Source organism: Nicotiana tabacum, chromosome 19 (genome assembly GCF_000715075.1).
Source record: "Nicotiana tabacum cultivar K326 chromosome 19, ASM71507v2, whole genome shotgun sequence".
Taxonomy (NCBI): domain Eukaryota; kingdom Viridiplantae; phylum Streptophyta; class Magnoliopsida; order Solanales; family Solanaceae; genus Nicotiana; species Nicotiana tabacum.
The window spans coordinates 12,480,981-12,501,032 of NC_134098.1; positions in this window are offsets into that span (position 1 = coordinate 12,480,981).

Genomic DNA, 20,052 nt, shown 5'->3' on the forward strand with positions numbered 1-20,052 from the left:
CTGTAAAATCTACCAATTGTAACCTTTTTCGGGTGGTTCGAAACTCACCCCAGCCACTCGGGACCCCGTCTAATTATACTAGAAAGTCCTTAAATATAATCCGAACCTACTCAAGGACTCAGAAAACATAAAATAATATCATAACCAAATCACACCCAAACCAAACCAATCAACTTCTAAACTTCAAACTTCTTCCAACGGACTCCAAATGTGGTGAATCATACATAGACAACTCAGAATTACACCACATTTCATACATAAGTCCAATATGATAAAACGAACCTACTCTTAGGCTCGGAATACCATTCTGATCCTCACAACTCTTCTGCATGGATTGTGCTGTGCAAATTTTCTCCTAAATCAACTTTACCTTATCCAAGGAATCCTTTACCAAATTAGCACAATACAATCTAGCCTCGTCGGCTCGCAGCAACCGATAGGGGAACGACATCGTCAACCATACAATGACTCAAAATGAGCCACCTCGATGCTGGACTGATAGTTGTTATTATAAGAAACTTCAACCAGCGGTGAGAATCGGTCCCACTACCCTCCAAAATCAATCATATATGCTCTAAGCATATCCTCTAAAATCTGAACTATCCGCTTTGATTGCCCATTGATATGTGGATGAAAGGCCGTGTTGAGCTCTACCTGGGTACCCAACTCACTCTGTACTGCTCTCCATAAATGTGAAGTGAATTGAGTGCGTCAATCTGAAATAATGAAAATAGGCACACTATGCAACCGAATTATCTCCTAGATATAAATCTGTGCCAACCTCTCCAGAGTATATTTAATCATGACCGGAATAAAAGTGCACTAACTTGGTCAGTTGGTTGACAATGACCCAAACGGCATCAAATTTCCTCGATGTCTATGGCAAATGAACCACAAAGTCCATAGTGATACGCTCCCATTTCCACTCTGGTATAACTATCTGCTGAAGTAAACCATTTGGCCTCTGGTGCTCATACTTAACTTGCTGACTATTCAGATATCTCGACACATACTCAACTATGTCCTTCTTCATCCATTGCCATAGTAATGCTGCCTCAAATCAAGATACATCTTTGTGGTACATGGATGAATGGAATAACATGAACAGTATGCCTCCTCAAGAATCGACTCCCTTAGGCCATCAACATTAGGAACACATAAGCGGCTCTAGGTCGCAGAAAACCATCATCTCTGATAGTCAACTCCTTGGAATCACCTCGTAGTACTGTCTCTCTAAGAACCAACAAGTGCGGATCATCATACTGACGAGCCTTAATCCGCTTAAATAATGAAGACTGAGCCACAACACATGCAAGATCTCGATTGGGCTCTGAAATATCCAATCTCACAAGTTAGTTAGCTAAGGACTGAATGTCCAAACCCAATGGTCACTCCTCTGCTAGAAAGAATGCCAAACTACCCATACTATTGACCTCTCTGCTCAAGGCATCTGCGATCACATTCGCCTTGCCCGGATGATAAAGAATGGTAATATTGTAGTTCTTCACTAACTCAAGCCACATGTGCTGCTTTAGATTAAGATCCTTTTTCTTAAACAGATGTTGTAAGCTATAATGATCGGTGTAAACCTCACATGACACTCCATAAAAATAATGCCTCCAGATCTTGAGAGTATGAACTATCACAACCAACTCCAAATCGTGCACAGGGTAATTCTTCTCGTGGGGCTTCAACTGACAAGAAGTATACGCAATAACCCGGCCCTCCTGCATCAATACACAACCCAACCCAACGCATGAGGCATCGCAATACAAAGTGTACATCCCTGAATCGAAAGGCAAAACCAACACCGGTGTTGTGGTCAATGTGATCTTGCGCTTCTAAAAGCTCGCCTCGCAACCATCAGACCACCTGAACTGAACACCCTTTTGGGTCAATCTATTCAAAGGGTAAAGGACAAGAAACCCTCCACAAACTGACTATAATAACCTGTTATCCCCATGAAACTCCTAATCTCGATTGTCGTGGTAGGATGAGGCCAACTCTGAACTACTTTGATCTTCCTGGGATCCACCTTAATACCCTCTCTTGATACAACATGCCCCATGAAAGCCACCGAATCTAACCAGAAATTGCACTTGAGGAACATAGCTTATATCATTTATTCCCTCAAAGTCTGAAGCACTATCCTCAAATATTGCTCGTGCTCCTCTATGCTACGCGAGTAAATCAATATGTCATCAATGAAAAAAATAAAAAATAAGTCAAGATATGTCCTGAACACCTGATTCATCAAATCCATAAATGTTGACGGAGCGTTTGTCATGCCGAAGAACATCACCAAAAACTCATAGTGCCCACATCTAGTCAGGAAATCCATCTTCGGAACATCCGAATCACAAATCCTCAGCTGATGATACCCAAATATCAAGTTGATCTTCGAGAACACCCTAGCACCCTAAATTTTATCAAATAAATCATCAATGCATGGTAACGAATACTTATTCTTGATAGTGACCTTATTTAGCTAGCGATAACCAATGCACATCTGCATGCTCCCATCCTTCTACTTCACAAATAATACTAGTGCACCCCAAGGCGACACACTCGGCCTGATGAATCCCTTCTCGAACAACTTCTGAAGCTACTCCTTCATCTCTCTCAACTCCATAGAATCCATACTATAAGGAAATATAGAGATAGGCTAGGTGACTGGTGCCAAATCAATGATAAAATCGATATCACAATCCAGTGGCATGCTTGGTAAATTAGAAAGAAAAACATCGAAAAACTCTCGCACCACAGGCACTGAATCTATCATGGGAGTCTCCACAATAATATCTCGAACAAAGGCCAAATAGACCAAACAACCCTTCTCGACCATATGTCGAGCCTTCAAGAAATAAATAGCATGACCGGATGTACTAATAGATGAACTTCTCCACTCCAGCCTAGGCAACTCTAGCATCGCCAAGATAACGATCTTGGCATTGCAATTAAGAATGGAATGATGTGGAGACAACCAATCCATGCCTGAGATAATATTGAAGTCAATCATATAGAGGAATAGAAGATATGCTCTGGTGTCGTACCCATATAATGTCACTGCACATGACCAGTAAACTCCATCCACAACAATAGAATCATCCATCGGCATGGACACATATACTAGAACACCCATATAATAACAAGATACATCCAGATAAGGAGACAAAAGAGAAGAAACACATGAATAATAGATCCTAGATCAAATAATACCGAATCATCTCTACGGAAGACATAAATATTACATGTGATCACTGCGTCGGAAGATATCTAGCTGGAAAGGCATAGAATTTAGCTGAAGCACCACTTGATTGGCGTCCACCTCTAGGGCGACCCCTACCTAACTGCCTTTCGCCTATGGCCGGCCGGATAGGCAGTGTGGCAGCTAGTGTAGTAATCATGATTTGGTGGCCCTACTGGACTGCCTTTCCCTGAAGTCTGGGACAAAGTTTCTTTACGTAACCAAACACCCCGTACTCGAAACAACCATCAAGCTGGGAAACTACTGACTTGAGATCTAGCCCTGATAACCTGAGTACCCACTGGAGGATCTCTAAATAGCTGGTGGATAGTAGGTGCTCTCTGGAATGGTGTTAAAGTAAGGCCGCGCTGGAGCACCCCAAATAGGTTGTGGCATTGAATACATGGGCCTACTAGGATAGCATCTCATAAACTGACCTCTGCCCCTAGATGGGGCACCACTGAACCCACCTGAATATTGAGATTTTTTATCCCTTGATGTGAGCTATCTACTCTGGTTGCGGATACGCTCGATCCTCCGAGCAATCTCCACAACCTGGAGGAAAGAAGTCCTCAACTCTGCCTCTCAGGCCATGAAAACATGAATCTATAGTGCAAGACAACAATAAGCCTCTACACTCTCTCTACATCTGTCCGAAGTATGATAGTTGCATGACAAGATAACTCAATGAATCTCGCCTCATAATCGGTCACACACATTTGACCCTGCTAGAGCCGCTCGAACTCACCTTGTGACTCCTCCCTCTATGAATAATACCTAAATGGCATAAACAAATAAACAAAAACAACAAGAAGGATCGGAATATGCACAGAGAACTATCAAACGAGCTTACTTTAACCCAGTAACACCAGCAACCAGCTCAAGAAGGAATAATTTTCTAACCCAAAGAAATATTTTTTAACTTTTAAGACTTAAACCGACTAAAGAACTTAAGACCTCTTGGTGTTTTTGTAATGACCCGGTCAGTCATTTTGAATATTATCATCCTGTTCCCCCATTTACTGCTCAATTTATGCTTTACAGTCGTTTTATGACTTACCGAGTTAGTTGGTTCGGGTCCGAAAGGATTTCAGAGTGAAATGAGACACTTAGTCTCTTAATTAAAAATTTAAGTTAGAAAAGTTGACCGGATGAAGACTTAAGTGTAAACGACCTCGAAATTGAATTCTGATGATTCCAATAGCTCCGTATGGTGATTTTGGACTTAGGAACGTGTCCGAAAAATTATTTAGAGGTCCGTAGTGGAATTAGGCTTGAAATGGCGAAAATTGAATTTTTGAAAAGTTTGACCGGGGGTTGACTTTTTGATATCGGGGTCGGAATCCGATTCTGGAAATTTAAATAGGTCCATTATGTCATTTATAACTTGTGTGCAAAATTTTAGGTCAATCAGACGTGATTTCATAGGTTCCGTAATCTTTTGTAGAAAATAGAAATTTCAAAGTTAATTAGGCTTGAATTGGGTGTAATTCATGGTTTAGCATTGTTTGAGGTGATTTGAGAGTTCGACTAAGTTCGTATGATGTTTTAGGACATGTTGGTGTATTTGGTTAAGGTCCTGAGGGTCTCGGGTGAGTTTCGGATGGTTAACGGATCAAATTCGGACTTTGAAGAAATCTGGGAAATTTTTGTCTTCTGGAGTGATCGCACCTGGGAGAAATTGGCCGTAGGTGCGATGCCGAAGATGTGGCTCATGTTGTGCAGAAGCAGGAGGACGGGCACAGGTGCGGGCAGGCGCGCAGGTACGATGGAATTTTCCGCACCTGCGAAGGCGCAGATGCGGTCCAAGGCTCGCCGAAGTGGAGGCAGCTGGGCTAAGTGACTTCCGCAGATGCGATGCTTCACCGTAGAAGAGGGACCGCAGGTGCGGAAATATGGCCGCAGGTGGGAAAGCACTGGGCAATGTACAAAATACAAGGGTCTGAGAAATTTTGTCATTTTGAAAAATCCAAAAGCGGGTGAGGTGAATTTTGAGCGAGAAATCACGGAAAAGCTTGAGGTAAGTCACTTGTGATCATTTCTACTCCAAAATATTGAATTATCATTGAATAATCCGACTAGATTACATATTTTTGAGGTGTAAATCGGGAATTTGAACTTAGGAATTTGAAAATAGATTTGAAGATTTAGATGGTGAGTTGAGGTCGGATTTTGGTAAAATTGGTATGGTTAGACTCGTGGTTGAATAGGCTTCCGAATTTTGTATCTTTTGTCGGGTTCCGAGACGTGGGCCCCACGGGAAACTTTTGAGCTAAATTTTGGATTTTGTTGGAAAATTAGTATTTTCTTACGGAATTAATTCCCATAAATTTTATTGACTGAAATGAATTATTTGTGGCTAGATTCGATGCGTTTGGAAGCCAATTCACGAGGCAAGGGCTTAATGGAATAAGAGTTGCATGGTTTGAGGTAAGTAACAGTTTTAAATTTGGTCATGAGAGTATGAAATCCCGGATTATGTGTTATGTGAGTGGTTTTGAGGTGAAGCACATGCTAGGTGACGGGCGTGTGGGCGTGCACCGTAGGAATTGTTACTTGGTCATATTCCATGGAACTGTGTAGTTGAATTATTTATTGATATCCGTACATTCTCCACGTGATAGGGAAAATTTAGCTGAGACTCGTATTAAAAATCATGTTTAGACATATGCTGTTATTATTTGTACCTACTGGGGTCATTTTTGTGGTCGAATAATATGTTTAAATTGTAATTTTTCACTCAGTCATGTTTATTCATTTTATATCATACCTCAGTCTCTCTTATTTATTATTGATGCATGATATCACTATTTTTGGGCTGCTTATTATGATTTCTGAGAGCTCGAGAGACTGGAGAGGTTGATGACTGAGTGAGGTCGAGGGCCTAATTGTGAGGATATTTATGGATCGGGCTGCACGCCGCAGCATGTTTATTGATTTATGCCATGATTGGCTTGATATAGCACTTGGGAAGTACACTCACAGTGAGTGCAGGTACCTACTAAATGCGAGTGCCGAGTGCGAGTGCAGAGTGCCAAGTGATGAGTGGTTGTGAGGGATGAGTGACTGTCAGGAAAGAGTGACTGTGAGGAAAGAGTGACTGTGAGGTTGGAGTGAATGGGAGGACTAAGTGACTGCTACTCTGAGAGGATGCATTGATTTCATTGTTGCTGCATATCAACTGTCATATATCACTATTTTGAAGATTTTGGAAAAATATTATTTTCAGTTTCGGTCAAACTTGATATGAAATTTTAGTGAAATCTTAAATGTTGAACCTGCGAGCATGCCTACTCTTTTATATTGGAAAGTGTTGTATTTGGACTTAGCTGAGAAGCTCGTTACTACTTTCAGTTCTTTATTTAGTATTGTTACTTACTGAGCTGGTTGTACTCATACTACACCATGTACTTCGTGTGCAGATTCAGGTGATCCCGGATATAGTGGGTGTTGATTCTTCTGCACAGTTGATTTTCCGGAGACTTTGAGGTAGCTGTTATGTTTCGCAGACCTTGTCTCTCCTTCCCTATCTCCTTGTTCATGTATTTGGTCTTAGACTATTATAGATCATGTTTTCTAGACTTGTAATGTATAGATTCTCATGTACTCAGTGACACCAGGTTTTGGGAATATGTTTTACCTAGTATTTGTGGGATTTTCTATTAAAATAAATTATGAGGTTTTGTGGTTTATTGAGGTTGTTGCCTTGCCTAGTATCAAGATAGGTTCCATTACGACATGTTAAGATTGTGGGTCGTGACAAGTTGGTATCCGAGCCTAGCTTACATAGGTCTCACGAGTCATGAACAGGTTTAGTAGAGTCATGCGGATCGGTACAGAGACGTCTGTACTTATCTTCGAGAGGCTGCCGAACCCTTAGGGAAAATTTCACTTTCTTGTATTTTGTCGTGCGAATTTATTGATTTCAGAAACTAAATTTTTGTTATTCTATTCTCTCACATATGGTGAGGATTGTACTATCGGATCAGATGGTCAGCCACCAGTTAGGGCCGCGAGAGGTCGGAGCCGTGGTAAAAGTCGGGGCCGAGGTGGAGGTTGAGGTAAGGCTCATGCAGCGGTTGGAGCAGCACCTGTAGTACCGCTAGTTGCTCCAGCTTAGGCACCAACTGTTCCCATTGAGATTCCAAGCCTTCAGGAGACTTTGGCCTAGATATTAACAGCTTGCACTGGTCTTGCTCAGGTTGTTTCCGCTCAGGTCGCACCTGCCATTTCTCAAGCCGGGGGAGGTACTCATACCCCTGTTGCCCGTACTCCAAACCAGGTAGTACAGGGATATCAGATACCGGGAGCACTATCAGCCCAGCCGGCTGCAGTTGCTTAGGCCCAGTTATTTCCTGTTATGGCGAAAGATGAACAGAGGAGACTTGAGAGATTTGAGAGGCTTCGACCTCCACCATTTAGCGGTGCTGAATTAGAGAATGCTCATGGTTTTATGGATAAGTGTCAATGGATGCTTCGAACAGTGGGTATTCTGGAGACCAGTGGGGTCTTGTTCACTACTTTTTAGTTTTCTGGGGCTGCCTTCAGATGGTGGGAGGCTTATGAGAGACGCAAGTCGATCGGTGCATCACCGCTTATATGGCAGGAGTTCTCCGTTCTCTTTTAGGAGAAGGTTGTGCCGCATTCTCGTAGAGAGGAGCTGCATAGATAGTTTGAGCAGTTACGTCAGGATGGCATGTCAGTGACGTAATACGAGATGAGATTTTCTGAGTTGGCTCGTCACGCAGCTTGGTTAGTTCCCACTGATAGAGAAAGGATTAGGAGGTTCATTGACGGCCTCACATATCAGTTGCGGTTATTTATGACTAGAGAGAGAGTATCTGGTGCTAATTTTGATGAGGTAGTTGACATTTCTTGGCAAATAGAGATGGTTCGTAGCCAAGAACGTGGAGAGAGGGAGGCTAAGAGGTCTCATGTTCCATGTGATTTCAGCGGTATTCCTTCAGGGGGTCAGTTTTACTGCAGTAGGGGTCGTTCTTACAGACACGCTCAGACGGGTCATCCAGTTCACCGTGGTGCGTCATCTGGCCATGGTTCATATAGTTCTCATCAGGGTCAGTCGTCTCTCAGTGCCCTGCCAACTCAAAGTTCGTCCCGTTCTCCTTCAGTTCAGGGTTCATTTACACCGAGTGCTTCTAACAGTTATTCTGGTTCTCGGGACCTGATTCAGTCAGCACCACTATCAGTACCGGGGAGCTGCTTTGAGTGCGGGGAATTTGGGCATATGTAGAAACAGTTTCCTCGTCCCTCGGGAGGTCCAGTGCAGCAGAGGAGTCAGACTACGACTTCAGCACTAGTTACTTTACCACCCACCCAACCAGGTCGGGTTGGGGGTAAGTCAGCTAGGGGTCGCCCAAGAGTGGGAGGCCGACCAGGTGGTGGTCAGGCCCGATTCTATGCTTTTCATGCCATAACAGATGTCGTTGTGTCAGATGCAGTGATCACAGGTATTGTCTCAGAGTGCCACAGGGAGGCTTCTATATTATTTGACCCTGGTTCCACTTATTCATATGTGTCATTGCACTTTGCTCATTATTTAGATATGCCATGTGAGTCCTTAGTTTCACCTCTTTGTGCATCTACACTTGTGGGTGATATTATTACTGTGGACCGTGTGTATCGGTCGTGTGTGGTAACTATTGGGGGACTGGAAACTATGATTGAAATATTATTACTAAGTATGGTTGATTTTGATGTAATTTTGGGTGTGGATTGATTGTCTCATGTCATGCTATTATGGACTGTCATGCAAAAATGTGACGTTGGCGATATCGGGGTTGCCGAAGGTCGAATGGCGAGGTTCTCTAGATTATGTTCCCAGCAGGGTAATTTCTTATTTGAAAGCCCAACATATGGTTGGGATGGGGCGTTTGTCATAGTTGGCCTTTGTGAGAGATGTTGATGCAAATACTCCTACTATTGATTCAGTACCGGTCGTGCTGGACTTTCCGGATGTATTTCCTGTAGACCTGCCAGGTATGCCACCCGACAAGTATATTGATTTCGGTATTGACCTGGTGCAGGGTACTCAGCCCATTTCTATTCCTCCGTATCGTATGGCACCAGCTAAGTTAAAAGAATCGAAAGAGCGACTTCAGGAACCTCTTAATAAGGGGTTTATTAGGCCTAGTGTGTCGCCTTGGGGTGCACCGGTTCTGTTTGTGAAAAAAAAAGAAAGATGATACTATGCGGATGTGCATCTATTATAGGCAGTTGAACAAAGTTACAATCAATAACAAATATCCTTTGCCGCGTATTGATGATTTATTTGACCAGCTTTAGGGAGCGAGGGTATTCTCCAAAATTGATTTGATATCCGGGTATCACCAGTTGAAAATTCGGGATTCAGATATTCTAAAGACGGCATTCAGGACTCGTTATGGTCAGTATGAATTTTTTGTGATGTCATTTGGGCTAACCAATGCCCCAGTAGCATTTATGCACCTGGTGAATAGCTTATTCCAGCCGTATATTGATTTATTTGTCGTAGTATTTATTGATGATATCCTGGTGTACTCATGTAGCCAGGAGAAGCATGCACAACACTTAGGTATTGTATTACAGAGACTGAGAGAGGAGAAACTTCATGCCAAATTCTCTAAGTGTGAGTTCTGGCTTAATTCGGTGGCATTCCTGGGACACATAGTGTCTAGTGAAGGAATTAAGGTGGACCCGAAGAAAATAGAGGCAGTTAAGAGTTGGCCCATGCCATCTTCAGTTACATAGATTCGGTGTTTTCTCGGCCTGGCTGATTATTATTGTCGCTTCGTGGAGGGTTTCTCGTCTATTGCATCGCCCATGACTAAATTGACCTAGAAGGGTGCTCCGTTCCGGTGGTCAGATGAGTGTGAAAAGAGCTTTTAGAAGCTCAAGACAGCTTTGACTACAGCACCAGTATTGGTGTTGCCTACAGGTTCAGAGTCTTATACTGTGTATTGTGATGCAGTGCTGATGCAAGACGGTAGGGTGATTGCCTATGCGTCCAGACAATTAAAGGTACATGAGAAGAATTATCCAGTCTACGACTTTGAGTTAGCAGCTATTGTTCATGCCTTGAAAATTTGGCGGCATTACTTGTACTGTGTCCAGTGTGAGGTATATACCGATCACCGGAGTCTACAATATTTGTTTAAACAGAAGGATCTTAATTTGCGGCAGCGAAGGTGGTTGGAGTTGCTTATGGATTATGACATCAACATTCTCTATCATCCCGGAAAGGCCAATATGGTGGCCGATGCCTTGAGTCGTAAGGCGGAGAGTTTGGGCAGGTTAGCATACTTACCGGTAGTAGAGAGGCCTTTAGCCTTAGATGTTCAGGCCTTGGCCAACCAGTTTGTTAGATTAGATGTTTCCGAGCAGAATCGAGTTCTGGCTTATGTGGTTTCTTAGTCTTCTTTATATGATCGCATCAGAGAGCGCCAGTATGATGATCCCCATCTGCTTGTCCTTAAAGACATGGTTCAACACGGTGATGCCAAGGAAGTCACTATTGGGGATGACGGTGTATTACGGATGCAGGGCAGGCTATGTGTGCCTAATATAGATGGTTTGCGTGATTTGATTCTCCAGGAAGCTCACAGTTTGCGGTACTCCATTCATCCAGGTGGCGCGAAGATGTATCAGGATTTGAGGCAGCACTATTGGTGGAGGCGAATGAAGAAAGATATAGTTGGATTTGTATCTTGGTGTTTAAACTGTCAACATGTGAAATACGAGCATCAGAGATCGGGAGGATTGCTTCAGAGACTTGAAATTTCGGAGTGGAAATTGGAGCGTATTACCATAGATTTCGTAGTTGGACTTCCACGGACTTTGAGGAAGTTTGATGTTGTTTGGGTGATTGTTGATCGATTGACTAAGTCCGCGCATTTTATTCCAGTGGGTACTACTTATTCTTCGGAACGGTTGGCTGAAATTTATATCCGCGAGATAGTTCGCCTACATGGTGTGCCAGTGTCTATCATTTCAGATCGGGGCACGCAGTTTACATCACAGTATTGGAGAGCAGTGCAGCGAGAATTAGGTACACAGTTTCAGCTAAATACAACATTTCACCCTCAGACGGACGGACATCCCGAGCGCACTATTCAGATATTGGAGGATATGCTACGCACTTGTGTCATTGATTTTAGGCGCTCTTGGGATCAGTTTCTACCACTCGCGGAGATTGCTTACAATAATAGCTACCACTCAAGCATTCAGATGATCCGTATGAGGCTTTATATGGGAGACGGTGTCGGTCTCCGGTGGGTTGGTTTGAGCCGGGTGAGGCTAGGCTATTGGGTACTGACTTGGTTCAGGATGCTTTAGAGAAGGTCAAAGTGATTCAGGAACGGCTTCGCACGGCACAGTCTAGACAAAAGAATTATGCCGACAGAAAGTTTCATGATGTCATTTACATGGTTGGGGAGAAGGTTCTGCTCAAGATTTCACCGATGAAGGGTGTGTTGAGATTCGGGAAGAAGGGAAGTTGAGCCCTCGGTATATTAGGCCTTTGGAGATACTTAAGAAGACTGGAGAGGTGGCTTATGAACTTGCTTTACCACCTAGTCTATCGAGTGTTCATCTAGTGTTCCACATAACCATACTCTGAAAGTATGTCGGGGATCGGTCTCATATTCTGGATTTTAGTACAGTGCAGTTGGACGGTAATATGACTTATGATTTGGAGCCGGTGGCTATTTTAGACCGGAAGGTTCGAAAGCTGAGGTCAAAGAAAATAGCATCAGTGAAGGTATAGTAGAGAGGCCAGCCAGTCAAAGAAGCTACTTGTGAGATTGAGCAGGAGATGCGGAGCAAATATCCACACTTATTTGATACTCCAGGTATGATTCTAAACCCGTTTGAGGACGAATATTTATTTAAGAGGGGGAGAATGTAACGACCCGGCCGGTCGTTTTGAGTATTATAACCCCGCTCCCCCATTTACTGCTCAATTTATGCTTTATAGTCATTTTATGACTTACCGAGTTAGTTGGTTCGGGTTCGAAAGGATTTCGGAGTGAAATGAGACACGTAGACTCTTAATTGAAAATTTAAGTTAGAAAAATTGACCGGATGTGGATTTATGTGTAAACGACCTCGGAATTGAATTATGATGATTCCAATAGCTCCTTATGGTGATTTTGGACTTAGGAGCGTGTCCGAAAAATTATTTGGAGGTCCGTAGTGGAATTAGGCTTGAAATAGTGAAAGTCGAAGTTTTGGGAAGTTTGACCGGGGGTTGACCTTTTGATATCGGGGTCGGAATCCGATTCTGGAATAGGTCTGTTATGTCATTTATGACTTGTGTGCAATATTAGAGGTCAATCGGACGTGATTTGATAGTTTCCGGAGTCGTTTGTAGAAAATAAAAATTTCAAAGTTAATTAGGCTTGAATTGGGGTGTAATTCATGGTTTTAGCGTTGTTTAAGGTGATTTGAGGGTTCGACTAAGTTCGTATGATGTTTTAGAACATGTTGGTATATTTGATTAAGGTCCCGAGGGTCTCGGGTGAGTTTCGGATGGTTAACGGATCAAATTCGGACTTAGAAGAAATCTGGGAAATTTCTGTCTTCTGGTGTGATCGCACCTGTGAGAAATTGGCTGCAGGTGCGATGTTGCAGATGCGGCTCATGTTGCGCAGATGCGGGAGGACGGGCGCAGGTGCGGGCAGGCGTGCAGGTGCGATGGAATTTTATGCACCTGCGAAGGTGCAGATGCAGTCCAAGGCTCGCAGAAGCGAAGGCAGCTGGGCTAAATGACTTTCGCAGATGCGGTGTTTCACCTCAGAAGCGGGATCACAGGTGCGAAAATATGGCCGCCGGTGCGAAAGCACAGGGCTGTGTACAAAACAGAAGGGTCCGAGAAATTTTGTCATTTTTGACATTTCCAAAAGCGGGTGAGGCGATTTTTGAGCTATAATATTGAATTATCATCGAATAATCTGACTAGATTACGTATTTTTGAGGTGTAAATCGGGAATTTGAACTTAGGAATTTGAAAATAAGATTTGACGATTTGGAGGTCGAGTTGAGGTCGGATTTTGGTAAAATTGGTATGTTTAGACTCGTAGTTGAATAGGCTTTCAGATTTTATAACTTTTATCGGGTTCCGAGATGTGGGCCCCACGGACAAATTTTGAGCTAAATTTTGAATTTTGTTGGAAAATTAATATTTTCTTACGGAATTAATTTCAATAAATTTTATTGACTGAAACGAATTATTTATGGCTAGATTCGAGGCGTTTGGAGGCCAATTCACGAGGCAATGACTTAGCAGAATAAGAATTTCACGGTTTGAGGTAAGTAACAGTTTTAAATTTGGTCCTGAAGGTATGAAACCCCGTATTATGTGTTATGTGAGTGGTTTTGAGGTGACGCACATGCTAGGTGACGGGCGTATGGGCGTGCACTGTAGGAATTGTGACTTGGTCAAATTCTATGGAACTCTGTAGTTGAATTATCTGTTGATATCCGTACATTCTCCACATGATAGGGAAAATTGGGCTGAGACTCGTATTAAAAATCATGTTTAGACATATGCTATTATTATCCGTACCCACTGGGGTCATTTTTATTGTTGAATAATATGTTCAAATTGTAATTTTTCACTCAGTCATGTTTATTCATTTTATATCATACTTCAGTCTCTATTATTTATTATTGATGCATCATATCACTATTTTTGGGCTGCTTATCATGATTTCTAAGAGCCCGAGAGACTGGAGAGATTGATGACTGAGTGAGGCCGAGAGCCTAATTGTGAGGATATTTATGGATCGGGCTGCATGCCGCGCCATATTTTTTGACTTATACCATGATTGGTTTGATATAGCGCTTGGGATGAAGGAGCCCATCCGGAGTCTGTACACACCCCCAGTGATCGCGGGTACCTACTGAGTACGAGTGCCGAGTGCAAGTGCAGAGTGCCTGTGATGAGTGACTGTGAGAGGTGAGTGACTGTGAGGTTGGAGTGAATGGGAGGACTAAGTGACTGCTACTCTGAGAGGATGCATTGATTTCATTGTTGCTGCAAATCAACTGTCATATATCATTATCTTGAAGATTTTGGAAAAATATTATTTTCAGTTTCAGTCAAACTTGATAAGAAATTTCAGTGAAATCTTAAATGTTGAACCTGCGAGCATGCCTACTCTTTTATATTGGAAAGTGTTGTATTTGGACTTAGCTGAGAAGCTCGTTACTACTTTCAGTTCTTTATTTATTATTGTTACTTACTGAGCTGGTTGTACTCATACTACACCCTGCACTTCGTGTGCAGATCCAGGTGATCCCGGATATAGTGGGTGTTGATTCTTCCGCACAGTTGATTTTCCGGAGAATTTGAGGTAGCTGTTATGTTTCGCAGACCTTGTCTCTCCTTCCCTATCTCCTTGTTCATGTATTTGGTCTTAGACTATTATAGATCGTGTTTTCTAGACTTGTAATGTATAGATTCTCATGTACTCAGTGACACCAGGTTTTGGGAATATGTTTTACCTAGTATTTGTGGGATTTTCTATTAAACTTAATTATGATATTTTTCGTATTTAAAAGAAATTGTAGTTTATTGAGGTTGTTCGCTTGCCTAGTATCGAGATAGGCACCATCACGACAGGTTAGAATTTTGGGTCGTGACAGTTTTTTAAAGAAAAGAATTGCAGAGAGGTTTTTTTTAACTACTCTAGTTGTTGTCCCTTCTTTTTTTTTTAAGGTGTGAAAGATGTATCTATATAGTGTGTCTAAAAGTGAGAAAAGATCTCTCCTTTTGGAGGGGAGGAAGAAATATATTCATCATAAAAAGTTTGTCCTTTAGCCAAATTTTCCACCAAAATCTGTCCAAAGAGAAAGGAAAAGATTGTCCTTCTTCACTAAATTCATGCTCAAGTTCTGAAGTACAACGTACATTCGAGAAACCCAACAATGAAAAACAAACTACTTTGTACTCTTCAATAAATTTTCCCCAATTACCCTTGTTTCATCTGTCCAGTTCTAAATTAACGAAATCAAACATAGTTAGTTAACTATTTTAACTAAAATCAAAACTACAAGACAGACTCAAACAACTGGTCGAACAATTGAACTATCAATTGCTGAGAATAAACAAGAGAACAATTGCCACGAGCCCAAGAGATACCCCAACATGCTCTTCTCCTAATTCACTGAACTAATTCGGGCAAACATCTAATAATCAAACGAATGATCAAACAACTAATTAACTCGGTAAAGCAAACTAAACAAAGATAATGGGACACATATTCTACTACAAGAATAGAAATTTAGAAAGAGAAAAAAACTACTTTTTAACCAAAATCCAAAAATCCACTCAAGTCATCAGAGCATGATGGAATAAACACGAGAACGAGTCTGATTATCAAACACACCTTTCTTAATGATGGAAATTATAGCTTCAAACATCGACGAACGAGAATTTCGCCTACAATTTTCATCACCAACAAGAAAGGATGTCTGGAGTCTGTCATAATCCATGAAGGAGAAAAGGTTTTAGTTTTGGCGGTGGTGGTTAGGCCGTGGCGGTGGTAGCTGGGGATGGTGGCATAGGTCGTGATTTAGGGGTACAATTAGAGGGAAAATGTAGATCTCTTTGATATCTACATGTTTATGTGGTGTGAAAAGGCTTGGAACTTGATAATTTTGAAAAGGGGTGGCGGCTTGGGTTTCAGTCAAAGCTAAATTAAGGGAGATTAGAGAGAATTTTGGGGGTTTGGATACGAGTAGAGGGTGAAGAGAGGAGGAAAATGTTGTAAAATTTGTGTTGTTTGGAGCACCACCGGCTGCAGAGCAGAGAGAGGGGGAAGGCTTTAGGGTTTGGAGTAAATGGCCAAAAATCAGAATTTTGGCCTTTTACACAGGTGAAAGAGAGATATTTAGACTATTGGATCAGGAGGAATGGATGGATGAGATTTGATCTTGATTTAATTAATGAAACGACGTAGTTTTACGCCAAAATCTATGACGTTTCAAACCCTTTTCCTGGCAGTTGGCCTTATATTGCACTTTTGGCCTCTTTCTCTTCCAAATTTGGCCAAATTCTACCAAATTAAAAGGGAAAGAGGTCTTAAATATTTAAACTCGTAACCAATCAATCTAAAATGCACATAAAATAAAAACATTTTGGTCTTTTGTGATTCAAAGATGCAAAAAATATGCATTTACAATCATAAGGATAATTATTATGATGATAGAGTCCAACAAAATTTAATTTACAAGATGTCATGAACAATACTAACCTTGACTTTTCAATGACAAAGTGGACACTCCTAATGATAATCATATCAAAGAATTTGCTTAACAATGAATCAATGAAGCTCGAAATCAAGTAAACATTCTTTAGTACAGCCACCAGATAACTATGTTGATCGAGGGATTTTTTTTTTTGGCTAGAATTTGAACCCTGATCAATAGTTGCACCAACTTCATTGACCACTAAATCATACCCTCAAGCACCAACTTCCGACCCTTTACTTCCGGAAGAGTTGTACTACATGTCAAACTAGCTAGCCACAAATCGTGAGTTATACTGTAAGGAAACATACATGTTTATATAATGTGGTACAAAAATAACCTTTCTTTTGTAGCAGTGGGTTTGAACTGATAAACGTGGAATATTTACTTTCCTAAGGGTAATTCAAAACCATTGAGGAAAAACTCTCTTTTAGAAAACTTGCATGCTTAAAAATATAGCAAAATCTCTCCACACGGTATTCTATCCTTGGAATTAGTATGGACAATAATAGGTTTAAGATCTTCTCTATTTTGTTTATTAGAAAAAAACTCATTTTAAAGTTCTACTACTCCAAAAGTAGTCTTTAGTCTTATTTTGATATTGGGATTGCTTCCGCTGCTTATTATAATCCATTAATTGGTATCAGAGCTCACTCAAATCTAATTAGATAACTAGTTTTATATGTGTTTTTGAATTATATGTATATGTTGTTTTTTGAAAAACTGCACTGCTGTTTTGTGAATTAACTGTGCAAAAATTTTGGATTATTCTTGTAATCATGAGATATCTGTTTTTATTTATTTATATTTGATTGAGATGATCTGAAATTTTTTGGGTAAACCCTAGAAAAATGCAAAACCCGATTTTAACCGAATTGTCGGTGTTTTCGGAGGTCAACGAACTTGACGGACTCCGATTGAGCCAAACTTTGGTGGGTCCATTGAAAACGACGTGCGGAGAAAAACTCACTGATTTTGCAGTGAATCATGGTGCTTTTTGGCGTTTTTAGGTCATTTGGACTGTGTTTTGGATGTTTTTCTCTTTTCTAGAAATTATTTCTTAATAGTTTTAATTCGTTTTTGATTCAATGGCGGTGGGGTTGACCCCCCATGGTCTCCATGATTAAATACTAGTGATATAATGGGTTTACACATTGGCTATTAGTAAATAGGCGTATTGTTGTATTAAATTCAATAATAAGGTGTAGGATTTTATTGACTAGGTCTTACAAGGTATACTTGATATTGTGTGATGATATAATTATTTTGTAAGAAAGTGAAATCCTCTGTTTGATATCCTAGATAATGAATGATTGGTGCGTTTGGCATATTTGTCCATAAAATATTTCTCAAATTTTAGTTTATGTCTTCATGCCCTACGTGATTACTAGTCTTGGATTTTCAATGAAAAATTTTGTTCTCTGGTTGGAGGTTGTAATTAAGTGAAATATGACGGTATTTTGTATGAGTTTTATATTATTGGTATGGCTTTTAAGCTATGGCCCATATTCTGGGATAAAATAATTTTATGAGCTACATGTATATTCACTTGTAAATTGAGAATTTTTATGAGTAATAAATAGTTACCACTAAAGTGGTTTGTTTATTTGAATTCATGAAAAATTCTTAATAAATTTGTACATGTGAAATTATGCCTATTCATGGATTGAGAATTATGATTAATAAGTAGGATTCACAAAATGGTCTATTTATTTGAGTCAATAAAATCTGCTTAATATACCATGTAAATATTATCCTTGATAAATCAACATTAGTGGTGGAGGTTTTTAACTACAAAAAGAGTTTTATCTTTGGGTACTAGTGAGACCAACTCAATCCATGAGAAGAGATACTAGGGTTTTCGCCGAACGGGAGAAAATATAATATATTAGATTCTTGTTGTAACGACCCGGCCGGTCATTTTGATAATAATAATCATGTTTTCCCATTTACTGCTCAATTAGTTCTTTACAGTTGTTTTATGACTTGGCGGGGTAGTTGGTTCGGGTCCGGAAGAAATTCGGAGTGAAATGAGACACCTAGTCTCATAATTAAAAATTTTAAGTTAGAAAAGTGACCGGATGTGGACTTATGTGTAGAAGACCTAGGATTTGAATTATGATAATACCAACATCTCCGTATGGTGATTTTGGACTTAGGAGCGTGTCCGAAAAATTATTTGGAGGTCCGTAATGGAATTAGGCTTGAAATGCCGAAAGTTTAATTTTTGGGAAGTTTGACCAGGGGTTGACTTTTTGATATCGGGGTCGGAATCCGATTCTGAAATTTGAATACCTCTGTTATGTCATTTAGGACTTGTGTGCAAAATTTGAGGTCAATCGGATGTAATTTGATAGGTTCCGGAGTCCTTTGTAGAAATTAGAAATTTCAAAGTTCATTAGGCTTGAATTGGGGGTATAATTCATGGTTTTAGCGTTGTTTGAGGTGATTTTAGGGTTCGACTAAGTTCGTATGATGTTTTGGGACTTGATGGTGTATTTGGTTGAGGTCCGGGGGGCCTCGGGTGAGTTTCAGGGTGATTTCGGACCATTTCTAGGTCATTTAAAGCTGCTGGTGTTTGGCTACAGCAGTGACCAGTATTTACATGAGAAATTTTTACTAAGATGTCATATTCTTCATATCATGCAGTATTGATTTATTTCACTTGTACTGAGTTTGACTGTTAAATTTGAAAGCATGTCTACGTTTTGTAACATTATTTATACTAGACTGTACCTGCAGAGCTCGTCATTGCTTTTAGACCATAGGTTAGTCTTGTTACTTATTAAGTTAGTTGTACTCATACTACACTCTACAACTCATGTGCAAATCCAAGTGCTCCCGAATACGACGGCTATTAGAATTCGGAGTTCTTTCCGTTGGAGACTATCAAGGTAGTTGCTTGAAGACCGCAGACTTGATTCCCTTCCTGTTTAGTTATTGTACTGTGATTTTTACTAGTCAGACTTTGTATTCATTTAGATGCTCATGTACTCAGTGACGCCGGGTTTTGGGAGTGTCATATTTGTATTTGTGAGATTTCTTCCGTTGAATATAATTATTTGGTTTTCAAACTTAAAAGATATGGGGGTTTATTGAGATTGTCGACTTGCCTAGTATTGAGATAGGCGTCATCACGACAGGTGAGATTTTGGGTCGTGACAAGTTGGTATCAGAGCCTAGGTTACATAGGTCTCACGAGTCATGAGCAGGTTTAGTAGAGTCTTGCGGATCGGTACGGAGACGTCTATACTTATCTTCGAGATATTGCAGAACCCTTAGGAAAAAATTCACTTTTTTGTATTCTGTCGTGCGAATTTGTTGATTCTGAAAACTAAATTTCTGTTATTCTATTCTCTCACAGATGGTGAGAACAACACTACCGGATCCGACGGTCAGCCACCAGTGCCACCAGTTAGGGCCGTGGGAGGCCGGGGCTGTGGTAGATGCTGGGGCCGAGGTAGAGGTCGAGGTGTAGCTCGTACCACAGTTGGACCAACACCTGTAGTACCACCAGTTGCTCCAGCTCAGGAGCGGATTCCAGATATAGATGAGCC